General features: G+C 36.5%; 1 pseudogene; it reads left to right on the forward strand.

Moving 5' to 3' along the window:
* The first annotated feature begins 2,082 nt into the window (after positions 1-2,082).
* LOC139784437 (uncharacterized) lies at positions 2,083-9,760 on the forward strand (annotated as a pseudogene).
* The last annotated feature ends 8,441 nt before the right edge of the window (positions 9,761-18,201 follow it).

Here is an 18,201-nt window from a genome sequence, read left to right on the forward strand (position 1 = left end):
AAATGAAAATCGGTTTAATTCTATTTATTATTTATATATTAAAGTATTAAAAAAAAATTTTTATTAATTTTTTATTGACAAAATGGCGGCGCCAGAGCCATTGATCCAAAGTGCCTTTTTGCGGAAGTCGTCCAACGGGCGGAATCGAAGCTCCTATAATTTCTGAGCTGGAACAAAAATTCAAAGATTTTTGAAAAATATATAAGATTTTCTATAGAAATACGTATAGGAATTGCGAAATATCATTTTTTGTAAAAATGGTGCATGTTGGAAAAAAATGTTTAATTTTTCGCTAAAAAAATTTCGCACAAAATTGTTTATAAAAAAAGTTTTGTTCAACTTATCGCAAAATCCATACGTATTTCTATAGAAAATCTTATATATTTTTCAAAAATCTTTGAATTTTTGTTCCAGCTCAGAAATTATAGGAGCTTCAATTCCGCCCGTTGGACGACTTGGCACTTTGGATCAATGGCTCTGGCGCCGCCACTTTGTCAATAAAAAATTAATAAAAATTTTTTCTTATACTTTAATATATAGATAATAAATAGAATTAAACCGATTTTCATTTATGATTATTGTATTTCTTGAAAAAATTTTCAAAAATTGGCTTTTTTTGGGACCCTAGAGTGGCGTTACCCCTTAAGAAATCTACAAGACATAACTAAAAGACATCGATCGGTTTGGGTTTTCAACTTTCCATGCAAAGCAAGGTCTATCCCACCCGACCCCTGCTTATAGAGCAAAACGAGGTATATTATTGTTCGATTCGGGTTTTTAACTTTCTATGCAAACCGAGGTCCACCCCACTCTACCCCTGCTGCAGGGGGAGGGTCTACCGCCCCTCCGATTTGTTATATCTTCTAAAACAATACCGTCTCCCACTTTTTCTTGCGGAGAATTACTCAGAAAAACCTCCCCTACAACATATTTAAGTAGCGTTAAAATCGGTAATGTGTAACCTTCTATGCAGTTTTATCCAAAATATTTTTTTGTATTTTATTTTGACATATTTTGACATAGGGGAGACCGGGGCGAAGTCGGCCCCGGGGCGGAGTCGTTTTTGCAATTATCTCGAAATCGGTATGTTGTGTGAACTCGCCATTAAGGATGTATTACCTATACCTTCCCAGCCAAAAGTACAGTAATCTGAGAAATCCAATTATATCGGTTGTATGCATACTTTAACGGCTTACTACTATTTAATATCATAACAAGGACATTAATGTTACTGATTTCAGTGATTTTAACCAGTTTTTATGATTATTAACAGCGTATTTGTAAATATTCTTAAGGATGTATGTCCGTTCAGTCAAAATAAAGGGATCAAGCTAAAATTTACAGAGATTGTGCACTTATATGTCCTAAAAACCTGTGTTAAATTTCAGATCGATTGTCTGACTCGTTTAAAAGATATTAATTTTTTAAACTTAAATTAACTAAAAAACAAAATTAAAAAATTAATATCTTTACTGTCATGTTCAGACGTTGTGTTCAGACATCGGTTTACAAAGTGTGATATACATATATATAATAAATAGAGTATTCAGAGTGTGTCAAGAAATCAAACAGTTTATTTCCTGCCCGTCTCGTCACATCCCGAAGCGTTCTGAGAGATATTTCCAATAGGTTATGGGCCCAGGGCACGATTCCTCCGCGCGGGAAAGCGACACGTGCGTGCATAGTGTGTGAGACGCCGGCGAAGGGCATAAGAAGAGAAAATTAGAAGTACTTAGAAGATTAGAGGGTAAGTAAATAATACTTCTCGTTGCTGACGAGCAAAACGAGGGAATTCCCAGCTAATAAGAACGTTCGATAAATGCCGTTAGAAGCTAGAAGGAGACAAATTCTTTTTGTCTTTTGAGAGATAGAGATAAAGTATAATATAATATAGAAGTAGAGATTCCCAGCTAATAAGAACATTCGATAAATGCCGCTAGAAGTTAGAAGAAGACAAATTCTTTTTGCCTCTTGATAGAAGTAGAGAATGATGAAATTAAAAGAGGATATGTACAATAGAAAGAGATAGAAAGATGCCGCTTGGTAACAAGCCGGCGACGTGCGCATGCAAATCCGATCGTGTACGGCGAGAGTCATTTTTTTAGCGCGCGGAACTTGTTGCTGGGCGCGCACTAACACATCATCGATTTCGACTAACAATATGGCATCGATGCTAGATGGCTAGATTACGATACATGTGTATGTATGTGTATGCGTATATATAAAACTCTATATGACTCTATATGAGTTTATTTTTTTGAAATCGTTATGTATTGGGTCGGTATAATCGAGCAGGACTTGCTGTGCGGTGTAGCTTGATTACTGTTCAGGGAGGCCGCGTAAATCTGTATGGGCCCCGTGCGTGTGCGTGATCAACCCGAGCTCCCATAGATCTTTTCAGCAGTGCTGGGGATCGCAACGGAGAGTGGTGTGCGCGTACGGATAGCCCTGCAGAGGCGCGTGGTTCTCTCGCTTTGGGGCTGTTGTGAATTGCGTTCTATATAGCCTCATAAGCATCGAATTTTTATCGCTGAAAGAGATTGGATGATAGAAATTGTAAATAATTATTTATCAATTGTATAAATGTTGGTTTATCTTGTCAAAAGAAGAATGCTAATAACAAAACTGAGAAGTTGAGTCGCCAGCAAATAATTAACAATTAGCACAGGAGTTTTGTTCGACCAAACTGGCAATTTTATTATTAAAAAGACGCTACGTTTCAACCGCAAAATTCGGTCCTTTTCAAGCGTGTATGACTCGCAAATATTAATTAGTTGGACATAGTTTCCAAAATACGCCGAATCTAAAAACTAAACATCAGATTTTGTAGAACGTAGCAGATAGAATAAGTCTAGGAGCATTATATAAATCAAAAACTTACATATTAGAGTGTTATTTCAAGAAATAGAAAACGGTTTCACTACATTTCCGTTGTCCGTAATTATATCAGAGGGACGAGTCCCTGTCGTGCGATGGTGAAATTGCGACTAACAAGAAAGGACGAAACAATAAACAATGACTTCGAAATGTGGCTGAAGTAAAAAGAGGGAAGCAGATGAGAAGGGGATATTACGTTTCCTTTATGATATGTTCGTAGAGAGCATTAAGACTCTCTGTGTCCTTTTGCATATTAATGGTATTATCCGATTTTTTGATGAAGAACATCTCCGCTAATTCCCTCTTTCTCATCAGCCTCTCCCTATGCATTATCTCTGGATTCCCCCAATCAAAGTCATGTCCACGGGATATTCGATGTTCACTAACTACAGAGTGTTTGCCGGCTGGTTTTTTGATATCCTTCTGGTGTTCTTTCAGACGCGTGCAAAGATGCCTTTTTGTTTGCCCTATATATATAGCATTACAATCCTTACAAGTGATCTATTTCTATTTCTTGAAATAACACTCTAATATGTAAGTTTTTGATTTATATAATGCTCCTAGACTTATTCTATCTGCTACGTTCTACAAAATCTGATGTTTAGTTTTTAGATTCGGCGTATTTTGGAAACTATGTCCAACTAATTAATATTTGCGAGTCATACACGCTTGAAAAGGACCGAATTTTGCGGTTAAAACGTAGCGTCTTTTTAATAATAAAATTGCCAGTTTGGTCGAACAAAACTCCTGTGCTAAGAATGCTAATGTTCAATTGATATTTAAATCCCGATTTAGATGGAAAAAGAGACAGAGAATCTTCTGATGGAAAAAGAGACAGAGAATCTTCCGATGGAGGAAGAGAGTCAAGACGCATTGGTAGACTATGAAAGCGAAGACAGTGTTGTCACTGTAATAGAGAGAGAAAGAGATAGCGAGGAGACAATAAGAAAAGATAGAGGTAAGAGAGTATTTTTTTGAAAATAAAGCAATCTAGAAGGATAATATATATGTGCATACAGAGAAAATAAAAATAGTAATTTAAAACTTTGTATAGAAGAAAAAGAGAAAAAGAAGGAGACTAAAGGAAGTGGTGCAATACCAAAACGCAAAGAGATGCCGAAAATTAGAGAAGATGTAACTTTAACCAGAGCATGGGTAGAAGATCGCCCTATATTACCTATAGAAAGCCGAATGTTATATGAAAAACAAGAACATCTGGTAGCGAAAATGGATGCGGTATCTAATAAATTAGAGACATCGTTGAAAACACTGGAGAAAGTCATGGCCCAAGCTAATTCAATGATGGAAAACATGGTAGAAGTCTCCCTTGCGAATCTCGAATAGGAGAGAGTAAAACTTAAACGTTTAGAGGTAATCAATAAAAATACGCGAAGTTCAGTAGAGAATAATATACAAACGGTTAAAGAATTAGAAGTAGAGTCTAAAAAGAGAAAGTTAGATGAAACAACAGTCTGTTCAGCCGATAAAAATAGAAGTTTAGAGACAATCAAAAGCGCTTTAGAGGTGGAATTAAACAGCCAAAGGTTGCATATTAGAAGAGAATATAAGCTGACGCAAAAATCCAATTTTGATCTTTGGATGGATTATTTAAAATCAGAGTTAATGAATAACGATTTGTTAGATGTAATAGATTCAAACATTGGAGGTCCAGAAAATCTTTCTGAATTAAAAGTTGCTAAGAGAAAGTCTAGTTAGAGATATAATAATCAATCATTTAGATGAAAATTATCATAAAAGGATCTTACATGAAAAAGACCCGAAAGAAATTTTAAAGAAACTAAGAGGATATAAAAAGAGTGAAATAAACGTTACTCACCCTTACGAAAAAGTAGTACTAGCAATCAGTACTCACAAGGGAACGGTCGGAAGTGTCCCTACCCGATTTGGATGCGCTTTGGATATGTTGTTGAGCATAAAAAAAAAACAGACTCGTATTTTTTTTTGTTGCTTATCTCGACGTTTAGGGGTTGAAAAAACCCCTAAAAAATAACGACCGATTTGGATGCGCTTTGGATATGTTGTCGAGCATCAAAAAACATTAAACACGGGTTTTTTTTTGCTGCTTATCTCGACGTTTAGGGGTTGAAACAACCCCTAAAAAATAACGACCGATTTGGATGCGCTTTGGATATGTTGTCGAGCATAAAAAAACATTAGACACGGGTTTTTTTTTGCTGGTTATCTCGACGTTTAGGGGTTGAAACAACCCCTAAAAAATAACGGATTTTATAGTTTTTAGCGAATATCTTCGAAAATATAAGGCGTATGAAAAAAAGTTTGGTACAAAAGGTTTATGGCTTTTTGTGCTCTTTACAATGGCGTAATCAGATTTTTCAAATTTGTCACATTTTTTAATTTAACCCCACTCCCACCTATTATTTTTGCCAAATATAACAATTTTTCCAACGCAAATTTAAGAGCGTCAAATGCCAAATACATCCATGTGTATTTTTATTATGATACCATTATTAGATTTTTGGCAAGACGAGATGATATGTGGTATAGGCGTCGCCCTGTAGGTAGGAGTTGCGTTATTTCTGTTCAGTTGCGCCGTACGCTTAAAAATTTCCATTTCAACTCCGGGATGACCGAAAGCGCTGATGCAAAGGCCAGCGCAAGGCACTGACAGCGAGAGGTTAACGCTATTTCGAGAGTCCTAGACTAGCAACGGAATGTCGACTTCGACAAATTGTAAGATCGGGCGGGCAGTCGCAAATCATAATCTGAACGAACACGTGCGTCACATTAACCGCTACAATAATATACTATCCCGGTTACGGCACAACAAAATCAACAACCAAATTCACGCATTTGAATATCATTTGCTTGTGTCATAATTCCGAAAAGCAAGCATTTCAGATCATAAGTCTAAAGTGTAAAAAACTGTGTTGTACGCTGTCGTTTTGTGAACATGTAAGTGCATTTTTATTGTTAACTTTTATTGGTTTCTTACGCTTGTTACTTTTTTCTTTGATATTGAATATAACTTTTTATTCAGCTCTTACTCAATCTTTGCCAGTCTTGCCAGTGACTATATAATATTTTTTGTTCATAAAATGTCACGTTGTAAGCACCTACTATAGTATATTATGCACCAAGGAGAGAAAGCAGCGTTTTTCAGACGAGTGTGAAGTTTGCCACCCGATCCAAAGGCGAGAGCGGCAAATCACACTCGTCTGAAAAACGCTGCTTTCTCTCCTTGGTGCATAATATACTATAGTAGGTGCTTACAACGTGACATTTTATGAACAAAAAAGATTATATAGTCACTGGCAAGACTGGCAAAGATTGAGTAAGAGCTGAATAAAAAGTTATATTCAATATCAAAGAAAAAAGTAACAAGCGTAAGAAACCAATAAAAGTTAACAATAAAAATGCACTTACATGTTCACAAAACGACAGCGTACAACACAGTTTTTTACACTTTAGACTTATGATCTGAAATGCTTGCTTTTCGGAATTATGACACAAGCAAATGATATTCAAATGCGTGAATTTGGTTGTTGATTTTGTTGTGCCGTAACCGGGATAGTATATTATTGTAGCGGTTAATGTGACGCACGTGTTCGTTCAGATTATGATTTGCGACTGCCCGCCCGGTCTTACAATTTGTCGAAGTCGACATTCCGTTGCTAGTCTAGGACTCTCGAAATAGCGTTAACCTCTCGCTGTCAGTGCCTTGCGCTGGCCTTTGCATCAGCGCTTTCGGTCATCCCGGAGTTGAAATGGAAATTTTTAAGCGTACGGCGCAACTGAACAGAAATAACGCAACTCCTACCTACAGGGCGACGCCTATACCACATATCATCTCGTCTTGCCAAAAATCTAATAATGGTATCATAATAAAAATACACATGGATGTATTTGGCATTTGACGCTCTTAAATTTGCGTTGGAAAAATTGTTATATTTGGCAAAAATAATAGGTGGGAGTGGAGTTAAATTAAAAAATGTGACAAATTTGAAAAATCTGATTACGCCATTGTAAAGAGCACAAAAAGCCATAAACCTTTTGTACCAAACTTTTTTTCATACGCCTTATATTTTCGAAGATATTTGCTAAAAACTATAAAATCCGTTATTTTTTAGGGGTTGTTTCAACCCCTAAACGTCGAGATAACCAGCAAAAAAAAACCCGTGTCTAATGTTTTTTTATGCTCGACAACATATCCAAAGCGCATCCAAATCGGTCGTTATTTTTTAGGGGTTGTTTCAACCCCTAAACGTCGAGATAAGCAGCAAAAAAAAACCCGTGTCTAATGTTTTTTGATGCTCGACAACATATCCAAAGCGCATCCAAATCGGTCGTTATTTTTTAGGGGTTTTTTCAACCCCTAAACGTCGAGATAAGCAAAAAAAAAAATACGAGTCTGTTTTTTTTTATGCTCAACAACATATCCAAAGCGCATCCAAATCGGGTAGGGACACTTCCGACCGTTCCCTTGTCAGTCTGAGTAATCAGTACTCGTAGTATTGAGAGTATTAGTATGTTAATACTCATGTATACTGCAGAATGGCCAGTACTGTGTCTGTCAGTGCTTACAGTACTGGCAGTACTACAAGCAATAATACTCATTAGTACTTCAAAGTATTGAAGTGGTCAGTACTTTATCAGATTAATATTCGGAGTACTATCATGATATATAGTATCCCACGAGTATTCGATAAGTACTAAAAGAGTACTGGAGGGAGTACTGAAGGGAGTACTGGTGGGAGTACTGGAGGGAGTACACTGGGGGGAGTACTGGGGGAGTACTGGGGGAATACTGAAGGGAGTACTGGAGAAAGTACTGAAGGGAGTACTGGAGGGAGTACTAGAGGAAGTACTGAATGGAGTACCAAATGAGTATTGGATGAGTACTGGGAAGAAGTACTGACGAAGTCAGTATGGTCAAACTTAGTAGTACTTTGAGTACTTATGTCTCCAGTACTTTCACCAATACTTTTTCCAGTATTAAAACCAGTACTACTTTTTCATAAGGGCATGCATCGATACGAGCTAGACTTTATCAAATTAAAATGAGAAAAGATGAAAAAGTAAGTGATTTTTGTGAACGGTTTGATTCAATAATTAGAGAATATGAATCATGTGAAGATGCGGTACCTCTCACAGAACAAGAGATTAGATCTGCATTTTATCAGGCTGTGTCAATTAATGTACCAGAGCTGAGGAATGTAGATTTAATTAGAAGACAAACTAATCTTAAAGAAATGAACATAGATGGAATAAAATCTTTTATGATGCAGTTAGAGGCAGAGACTAAAAGTAAGATTGGAGAGAAACCAGAGAAACCCGAAATTAGAGCACGGAGGGCTGCCGCAGAAGAGGATATTAGACAGGTGAAATGTTATAGATGTAACCAAATGGGCCATATGGCAAAGGACTGCCCACTAGCGGAATCAGGGGCCTGGTTGTGCTATTACTGCCAAAAAGTACGAGGCCACAAGGGTGAAAGTTGTCCGAATGCCGGAACCTAGAAGAACAGATTTAGAGGAAAAAGGTATTTAGATAAAACCGTTAATAAGACTGTAAAGAAAAAGGGTAGATTTGAGCAAAAAGACACTAAAAGAGTAAATAACAAAGGGAAAATAACAAAGATACAAAAAGTCAAGAAACCTACACCAACGAAAACAAGAAAAGAAGGAAAATCAAAAGAAGATAAATTATGTATGGTTAAATTAATAGAAGATAGAGATAGTTCAAAAGAGTTAGTTAATTTTATTGCAGATTCGGGTGCTACGGATCATATTGTGAATAAGAATATTATTCTGTCAAATTTTGAAAAATGTAAAAATAGAGTTATTAAATGCGCGAATAAAAATGAGCTTGCAGACATTTCAATAGATGGTAAAGGAGATCTTTTGTTGATTACAAATGAAAAAGAAAAGAGAGTCATTAAATTAACAAATGTAATTGCAACAAAGGAAGTATCCGAAAATTTATTATCTCTAAGAAAGTTGGCTGATGCAGGGTTCAGTATTTATTTAGATGATAAATTGTTTAAAGTTTACAATAAACTGACAAATAAAATAATTTTTGAGGGAATTTATGAAAAACCTAATTGGATTATACAATTTGAGGTCAAAAATAATAATGTAGAGGACAATGACAATGTAGAATGTGCTGTGTATAGATGTAGAGCAGAAATTGTTCCACATTGTGAGCTTCCTGAAAAATCGCAAGCAAACATTCAGAACAATGAATTATCCATTTCGGAGGGAGAGTTAGATGAGAGGGATAATGTTGGCTCTGCGATTGGGAGGGAGAATGAAGGAGAGATCACAAATGTGAACGAAAACATAGAACACAACAATACCGAACTCGAGCAAGTCATTAAGTTAGAGGATATACAGAAAATAGAGAATATAGAAGAAATGTTTGAAAGCTCAGTAATTGAAAGATTAAAGAAATTAGAGAAAATAAATGAGGCGATGTTATGGCATGTTAGATTAGGTCACGCATCGTTAAAATATCTAAGACAATTACAAAAAGTAGAAAAGAGATTAGAGAATGTTAAGTTTGATAACTCCATATTAGAGTGTGAAGTCTGTATAATGGCAAAGATGGCAAAACTGCCGTTTAAAGAAAATAGAAATAGAGCACAGAGACCATTACAGGTAATACATACGGACATCATGGGTCCAATAAAACCTACATCCTATCCAGGACAAAAGAGGTTTATAATCACCTTTATAGATGACTATTCTAGATTAGCGAAAGCCTACTCTTTGAAGACGAAAGATGAATCGGGAGAGGCTCTAGAGAAATATCTAATATCCGCCAGAAATCTACTAGAAAAAGAAGAAAAGCTGTGTTACGTGAAATCAGACCAAGGCAAGGAATTCACGGGAGGTACATTTAGAGAGGTGTTAAAAAGAGAAAAGATAGAAGCCATATTTGCACCACCGTACACTCCGGAACACAATGGAGTTGCAGAAAGGTTCAACAGAACGTAGCAAGAGAAAGTAAGAACATATATGTTCGACTCGGGATTACCAAAGAGTATGTGGGAGTTGGCAGTTGACGCTGCTGTGCATGCGTACAACAGATCTCCACATAAAACTATAGAGTACGAGATCCCGTTGAAGAAGTTTTCATCAGAAACGAGTTGTCATTTTGAGCAAATAAAGAGATTCGGATGCATTGGATATGCAAGAGTACCAAAGCCTATGTCGAAGTTCGACAAGAGAGCTATTAGAGGTGTGTTGGTGGGATATACTGACACTGGATATATACTCTGGCATCCAAGCACAAGAAAATTTATAGAGTCCCGACACATCTGATTCAATGAAAAGGTAACATATAAAGATATATATAAAAACAGTCAAATAGTCAATGACTAGAAGTAAAACCAAAAGAAAACTAGAAGATAATGGAGACACTGATGTGCGGAGACCAATAGAAGATATTAGCTTTGCTAATTATACTACTGTGAAAAATATTCAACAGAATATAGAGAATAAAGATGAATTGAGTCGATGTCTTCTGGCATCATTACATAGAGAGCCCTCGACATATGAAAAGGCGATGACAAGCAGCGAAAGAGAAAACTGGAAAAATGCTGTAATAGAAGAACTTGAGTCTATGCAAACCAATCAAGTATGGACGCTTGTTGATAGACCGACAGAGATGTTAGATGGTAAACGAGTTAACATTATAGATTCAAGATGGGTATTCAAAAAAAAAAAAAGCAGATGGATCAACCAGATATAAAGCGAGACTGGTAATAAGAGGATGTAAAGACAAAAACGTGTATGATCTGAAAGAGACATATGCACCGGTTTCGAGATTGTCATTGGTTAGATCTATACTGGTAATAATAAACAAGTATAATTTATATATCTGTCAATTAGATGTAAAAACTGCATTCCTGAATGGAATTCTAGAAGAAGAAATATATATAGAAATTCCAGACGGAGTAGATGTGAGTGAAAACACCAAGAAGACCAAGGTGTGTAAATTAAATAGAGCTTTGTATGGATTGAAGATAAGTCCAAAAAGATGGAATAAGAGATTTTCAGAAGAGGCTCAGAAACTTGGATTAGAAAATGACTTACATGAGCCATGCCTGTTCACGTGGAGGAAAGAAGGCAAAATAGTGGTCGTACTACTTTATGTAGACGATATGTTGATTGCAAGTAATGACAAGGAGAAATTAGAGGAAATGAAAAAGAAGTTGAGTGAAACATTTGAGACGAAGGATCTTGGAGAACCGAAAAACTTTCTGGGAATAACAATAAAGCGAAACAAAGAAGAAAGATATATGAGCATTCATCAGGCGCGATATACTGAGAACATATTGGAAAAGTTTCATATGAATGAATGTAAGCCTCAGAATACTCCTATGGTCACCAGAAAAGTGAGCAATAAAAACAAAAAGAGTAAATTAGAAGAAAAGAGTATTAGAGAAGAAATTAGAAGGGTACCTTATAGAGAAGCTATAAGAAGCTTAATGTATCTGGCGAATGCTACACGACCTGATATCGCTTTTGCAGTGAACTATTTAGCAAGAAGACAACTAGAGCCCACAAAAGAAGACTGGCTAGATGTAAAAAGAGTCTTCAGATATCTTAGAGGAACTGTGAATCGAGGATTAGTATTTAGAGGTAAAACAGATGAGTTAGAGTCACTGACAGACGCGAGTTTCAGAGATTGCATTGATTCTACATCCACTGGAGGATATATAATCAAATTATTTGGAGATGTGATAGCATGGAGAAGTCATAAACAGACATATGTTACACTCTCTACCTGTCAAGCAGAGTATCTAGCAATGAGTGAGGCCTGTCAAGAAGTAATCAAGCAGTGTGTTGATCAAGGGAAGGTGAAAGTCGAATGGATTGAGACCAAAAAGAATTTGGCAGACATTATGACAAAACCTTTACCTTTAGAAGCATTTGCATATCTAAGAGACAAGATAATGAATATAGAGTTTAAACAAAGTTAGAGATTAATTTTACTCGATAACTAATTCTTGTTATGTTTCAGATAAAGAGGAAACTTAGAGATGCATCATGGATCGCTCGCACAAAGGGAGGGAGTGTTGTGAGAAGGCTTTAAACGAGCGATGTGCTCCCGCCCTTCCATAGGGCAGCTCGCGGTTGGTGGCGCGACTCGAAGCGCCTCGCGTGCGTGCGGGTATCATGGCTACGCATTCGAGCCTTGATCACTGTCGTGTTCAGACGTTGTGTTCAGACACCGGTTTACAGTGTGATATACATATATATAATAAATAGAGTATTCAGAGTGTGTCAAAAAATCAAACAGTTTATTACCTGCCCGTCTCGTCACATCCCGAAGCGTTCTGAGAGATATTTCCAATAAAATTATTTTCCGCTTTCCATTTTTCTACTAAAAAACAATGAATAAAGTGTATTCTATTATTTTTTATGATCAAAATTATGTATCTTTATTTAAAATCCAGTCCGAGAATGAAGACACGACTCCGCCCCGGGAATTTTGACTTTTCGATTTTTGCACCTTTGTCGTTTTTACTCTATACCGGTTGAACAAAGCGACGTAGACCAAAAATGCCTATATAAATTTTGTAGCCAAGGGTTCACTCTTTACAATGGTGTACTATATTTCACTAAAATGATTTATTTTGTTGTTAAAAATCGGCACCGAAAAAAAGGGGCCGATTTCGCCCCGGTCTTCCCTACTATGTCAAATATAAAATGTGAAATATATATATTTGTTTTTTACATTACTTTAATATCTTTATCCATAAAGCAATAAGCTAAATTAATTGTTCTAAAGAAAACATATAGTTGTACGTAAAACGGGCTAATTAAGAGCCAATTGCTGTTGATCGTGCGAAAAACGTTTATTCTTCTTTAGGAACGCTCATTCTTCTTTATTGAATATTAACGTACGTTTCGGTCCCTATTCGGACCATCTTCAGCATCTAACAAGGTTTAAACATTAGAGTTATGGACATAAAATTCGCAATTATTACATATTAGATATACATACTATGAGTAAAGATGTTAATTTAACGGGTTAATTTAACCAACGGCGACCACTCACGAATGACAAAGTATTTGTATAAGGTCTGCTCTAGGTTTTGTTTCTATTAGATAACTCTGCTATCGATGCTTCACATTCGGTTAAAACTTTTTTACAAGACAATCCGAATGTGCTGTTCACAAAGGCAATGTCACTGTAGCTCTTGACAAGGCAGATTATACGGAAAAAATGTCAAGATTATTAGGAGATACGAACACGTACACAGTAATATAAAAAGATCCCACTAAAAAATTAATTAACAATTTACACACAATGCTCACAAGATGGAAAAAGACACGAATACATGATATCATGTATAAATATATTAATTGTATCGATGGCTTATTACCAATAGCTTACGGTTTGCCAAAAATCCATAAAGATGGATTATCCCTAAGAATTATAGTATCATCCACGAATAGCCCACTATATGCGGTCTCTATTTTTTTACATAAAATTATTTATGGATTTATTCCTAAACCTGACAGTTTAATTTCGAATAGTTTCGAACTGGTAGAAAAACTAAAGAACAAATTTATACAAGATGATTACAAATTAATCTCGTTAGACGTGGTATCCCTTTTTACCCACGGCCCCCTTAGAGTTGGCTATCGATAGCATAAATGAACGTTGACATTACATTGAGAACAAGTGTGATATTCCTCGTGATGAATTTATGGCTGCACTTAAATTCGTCTTTGATTCTATATTTTTTACGTTCAATAACATCATTTATAGGCAAACTTTCGGCATGCCAATGGCTCTCTCCTCTCTCTCTAACAATCGCAGATACTACATTACAAGACTTAGAAAAGAAGGCGATTGCGAACTGTACGGTATCTCTCCCCTTTTATTTTAGATATGTTGACGATGTTGTAATGGCTGCACCATCCGACATGCTCGATTACATTTTACAAACGTTCAATTCCTTCCACCCTAGACTACAATTTACTTTGGAAGAAGGAATCGACAATAGATTAAATTTTCTTGACGTTACACTTATTTTACATAATAACTACGTAATTTTCGACTGGTTTCATAAACCTACACATTTTCGGGGAGATACCTCAATTACGAATCGCGACACCCTCTTTGTCACAAAAGAGGCACTGTAATTTCACTTATAGACAGAGCCTTCTGTCTGTCTCATCCAAGCTTCCACCAAAAAAATCTCGAGTTCGCTATCAATAGCTTATTAATTAACGGATATCCGCTTTAATTCATTTTTAACATACTAAAAGAACGTATCAAAACTTTGATCGCGTTACAGAACAAAAATACTATGAACATTGACACAACGATTAACGATCGACATCGAAGATACAGTACACCAATCATATTTTGTTATACCGTATATCCCGAAAATATCAGAACAATTTTCTAACATAGTTCGCGATTTAAATACAAAAATATCCTACACATGCTTGAATAAACTCAGAAGATTTATCCGGATACAAAAAGATGAAATATCCATAAAATCACGGAATAATGTGGTCTATAAAATTTCATGCAAAGATTGCGACGCGTCCTACGCCGGGCAAACAAAAAGATTATATTATTGCAAACGAGATTAACGGAACATCGGAAACATATTAACAAAAACACGGCACAGAAGTCTGTAGTGACTAAACACAGACTCAATAATCATGAGTTTGATTGGAATAAAGTAAAAGTTTTGGATGAAGAACAGTCTTACGGAAGGAGACTAATGCCTGAAATGATATATATTAAAAGACAAAAAAACGGCCTCAATTTACAAACAGATACAGACAGTCTCCACCATGCATACCTCCCCATTATAGACGAGCTATCTAAAATTTAACTGTGTGTGTGTGTGTGTGTGTGTGTGTGTGTGTGTGTGTGTGTGTGTGGGTGCGTGTGTGTGCGTGCGCGCGTGCGCGCGTGGTTGTTTATAATCTAATATTTACACGAATTCATCATGACTTTGATCTTATTACAAACGGACAGTTAGTTTCCGATGATCATGACTGACGGTTTGCTCCTTACGAACTGGAGAGGGTGAGTGGCCTCCATAAATTAATATAATATATATATCGACATATAATATATAAAATTAAAACGATATAACTTCATCACAATAGCGTTTCTCCATGTGGTTGGAATCTAGAGGAGGCCCTCTATACAAATACCTTGACATTCGTGAGTGGTCGCCGTTGGTTAAATTAACCCGTTAAATTAACATCTTTACTCATAGTATGTATATCTAATATGTAATAATTGCGAATTTTATGTCCATAACTCTAATGTTTAAACCTTGTTAGATGCTGAAGATGGTCCGAATAGGGACCGAAACGTTAATATTCAATAAAGAAGAATGAGCGTTACCAGGTAGGAAACACAAGTCATTTTGACGTCAAATTTTGGTCCTTTACTGACCATTCCTGACGTCACTAACTGGCGGCATAATGACGTTAAAATGACGGTCTAATGTCACAGACAATTGACGTCATTTTCTGACGTCTTATTGACGGCAAAAATAGGTCCATTGTACGACATACCGGTTTCTAGAAATGTTTTTTATGAAATTAAAATGTTAAAATGTCTACTTGATAAACGTTTATAAAAAATGTTCTTTTTCTTTATCTAAGAAAAAAAAACTTTTTTAGCTGTTACATGCCATGTGCGTATAGTCGCTCTCAAGGCGGTCACCCATCCTAGTACAGTACCGCGTCCGAGTCGCTTGACTTCGATGATCCAGTGGACAGTGACGATCTTCTCACCCTGATGCTTCCTTATTAACTGTACTTGTCTATAACAGGTACATCTTTAAAGTGTTCAAAAATCTTGTAATGATAATCTTCTTGATAGCTATAACACTGCGTGAAATAGTTATCATAAAACTATAATCACACGCAACTACATCCACTTATACCATAAATTCGCCACTTCAATCATAAAGTTGCGAAACAAACACATTGTAGTTAATTTTGTGGTTTTTATTTTATTATTACTTTATTAAACAATATTAAGAAGTAAAAATAGTTATATTACAAAAAGACCTTATTTGGACGACTTTAGCACGTCCTTAAAATGACGTCTTTAGATGGTCTAAGAAATGACGTCTTATAAACGTCCATTATTAGTCGCCGATGTCATAGACTAACCTAACCAAAAATGACTAAAAATAGACGTCATAATGACGTTATGGAATAACGTCAGTATAATGTCATTTTTAAAGACATAGTCGCTTTTTGGTCATTTGACGTCATTTGTACAAACATGACTAGTATTTGACGTCAAAATGACTTGTGTTTCCTACCTGGGTTCCTAAAGAAAAATAAACGTTTTTTGCACGGCCAACAGCGATTGGCTCTTAATTAGCCCGTTTTCTTTTACGTGTGGATGTCCAACAGAGCCTCAACTTTCTAATTCATATAATTATATTTTCCTAACGCGAGCGTGAAATAGGCCGTTTTTCGCGCTTGTTTTGAGTGAGCAAAACGATCCATTTCTCAATCGATGACGTAAGCGTTGAGAAATGGAGCCATTTCTTAACTAGTGGAGAAATGAAATTGTAAGCATTAAGAAATGGCTTCATTTTATTGATGTCTCATGGTGACCGCGGGTGTTAGCGGCAACTTCACGTTATTTTGCGTCGTGAAGTTACGTTTCATTACGCGTCAATGCACATTTTGCTCGCGTTGTTAATTATGGAGATTTTGAGCAGTGACGAGGATTATTTTACGCCGCCCGAAATTCGCGCGGAGGCTTCTACGGCCCGAAGCAATTTGCTACCGGATGCATCTCGAGATAAATACATCGCGGCCTACAAGCATTTTCTAGAATGGCAAAAAGAAAAACAAACATTGTCATTCTCGGAAGATTGTTTTTTGTCGTATTTTAACGTTAAGCTAAAAGATATGGCCCCCACGACCCTGTGGTCTCGCTATTCAATGCTCCGAGCTGTCGAAACGAAACAAAACGTGGACATTAGTAAATATAAAGAGTTGCGTGCTTTATTAAAAAAGAAAACGAAAGGCCATCGTCCAAAAAAAAGCCAAAGTTTTCACCAGTACTAACATCAGCAAATTTCTGAATGATGCTTCAGACGATCAATACCTGGCAATGAAGGTAAGCAGTAACAAGGAACTGTCCATAAACTTCATAAAAAAAATAAAATATACTTTGAAAATCAAAAAAAAAAATTTATACAGGTTGTAACAATCATGGGCGTGTGCGGAGGTTGCAGATGCAACGAACTAACAAACATGAAAAGATCCGACGTTGAAATACAAGACGAGGTAATTTTGATAAACGTACCCAAAACGAAAACTGGGATTCAACGGTTCGTGATTAACAAAGCGCACGCAGCGACTGTCAAGACGTACATGGCACTTTGCCCTGAATCAGCAACCACTGACCGATTTTTCCTGCGCTTTAATAAAGGAAAATGCTCGGTGCAGCCGATCGGAATAAACACGTTCAGCGGCATGCCAAAACAGATTGCGACGTATTTACAGTTGGAAAATGCTGAATTATACACTGGTAAAATACTCAATTTTTTTAAATTTGATAACTTGATTTTTCAAATTTTTCAAATGATTTTAATGTGTAGGCCACAGTTTCCGACGCACATCCGCCACGTTGTTGGTCGAGGGAGGAGGAGATCTCGAAGAGCTGAAACGTCATGGCGCACAGTGGATCGACACATAGGAAAGAGCGGACATCGCACTTGTGGAGACGAAATACAGCAGCTAAAGCGAAATACTTATGCATACATGATCATGAAGCATTACTTTACCAATTTAAATAATTGTTGTATGCAATATTGTTTAAATAACAATTGTTAATAACAATTTTTTTTAATGTACTGCTACCGCCGACATTAGTATTAAACAATTTGCACCACGAGGAGGTTGCACGGTCGGATTTTGCATATCTTGCGTGTGTGTGTGTGTGTGTGTGTGTGTGTGTGTGTGTGTGTGTGTGTGTGTGTGGTTTGTGGTGTGTGTGTGTGTGTGTGTGTGTGTGTGTGTGTGGTGTGTGGTGTGTGTGTGTGTGTGTGTGTGTGTCACAGCAGGGATAAGGACCTCACGATTCGTCACTCCCGTAATATTTAACGACTCCAAACCCTCTCTGCTGTGCGTGCGTGCGTGCGTACGTGTATGTGTGTGTCATACAGCACACACAGGTATATATACATATACATAAAAGTAACATAAAAATCGCACAGGAATGAGACCCCGCGACTCGTCACTTTCGCAGTATTTATTGACTCCAAACTCATCCTGGTGTATCTTAATAAAATAGAGGGTAAAAATAAAAGGATAATAA

The sequence above is a fragment of the Temnothorax nylanderi genome, unplaced genomic scaffold (genome assembly GCF_030848795.1).
Source record: "Temnothorax nylanderi isolate EJ_2023f unplaced genomic scaffold, tnyl_v1.0 TNYL_tig0628_pilon, whole genome shotgun sequence".
NCBI classification, from domain to species: Eukaryota; Metazoa; Arthropoda; class Insecta; order Hymenoptera; family Formicidae; genus Temnothorax; species Temnothorax nylanderi.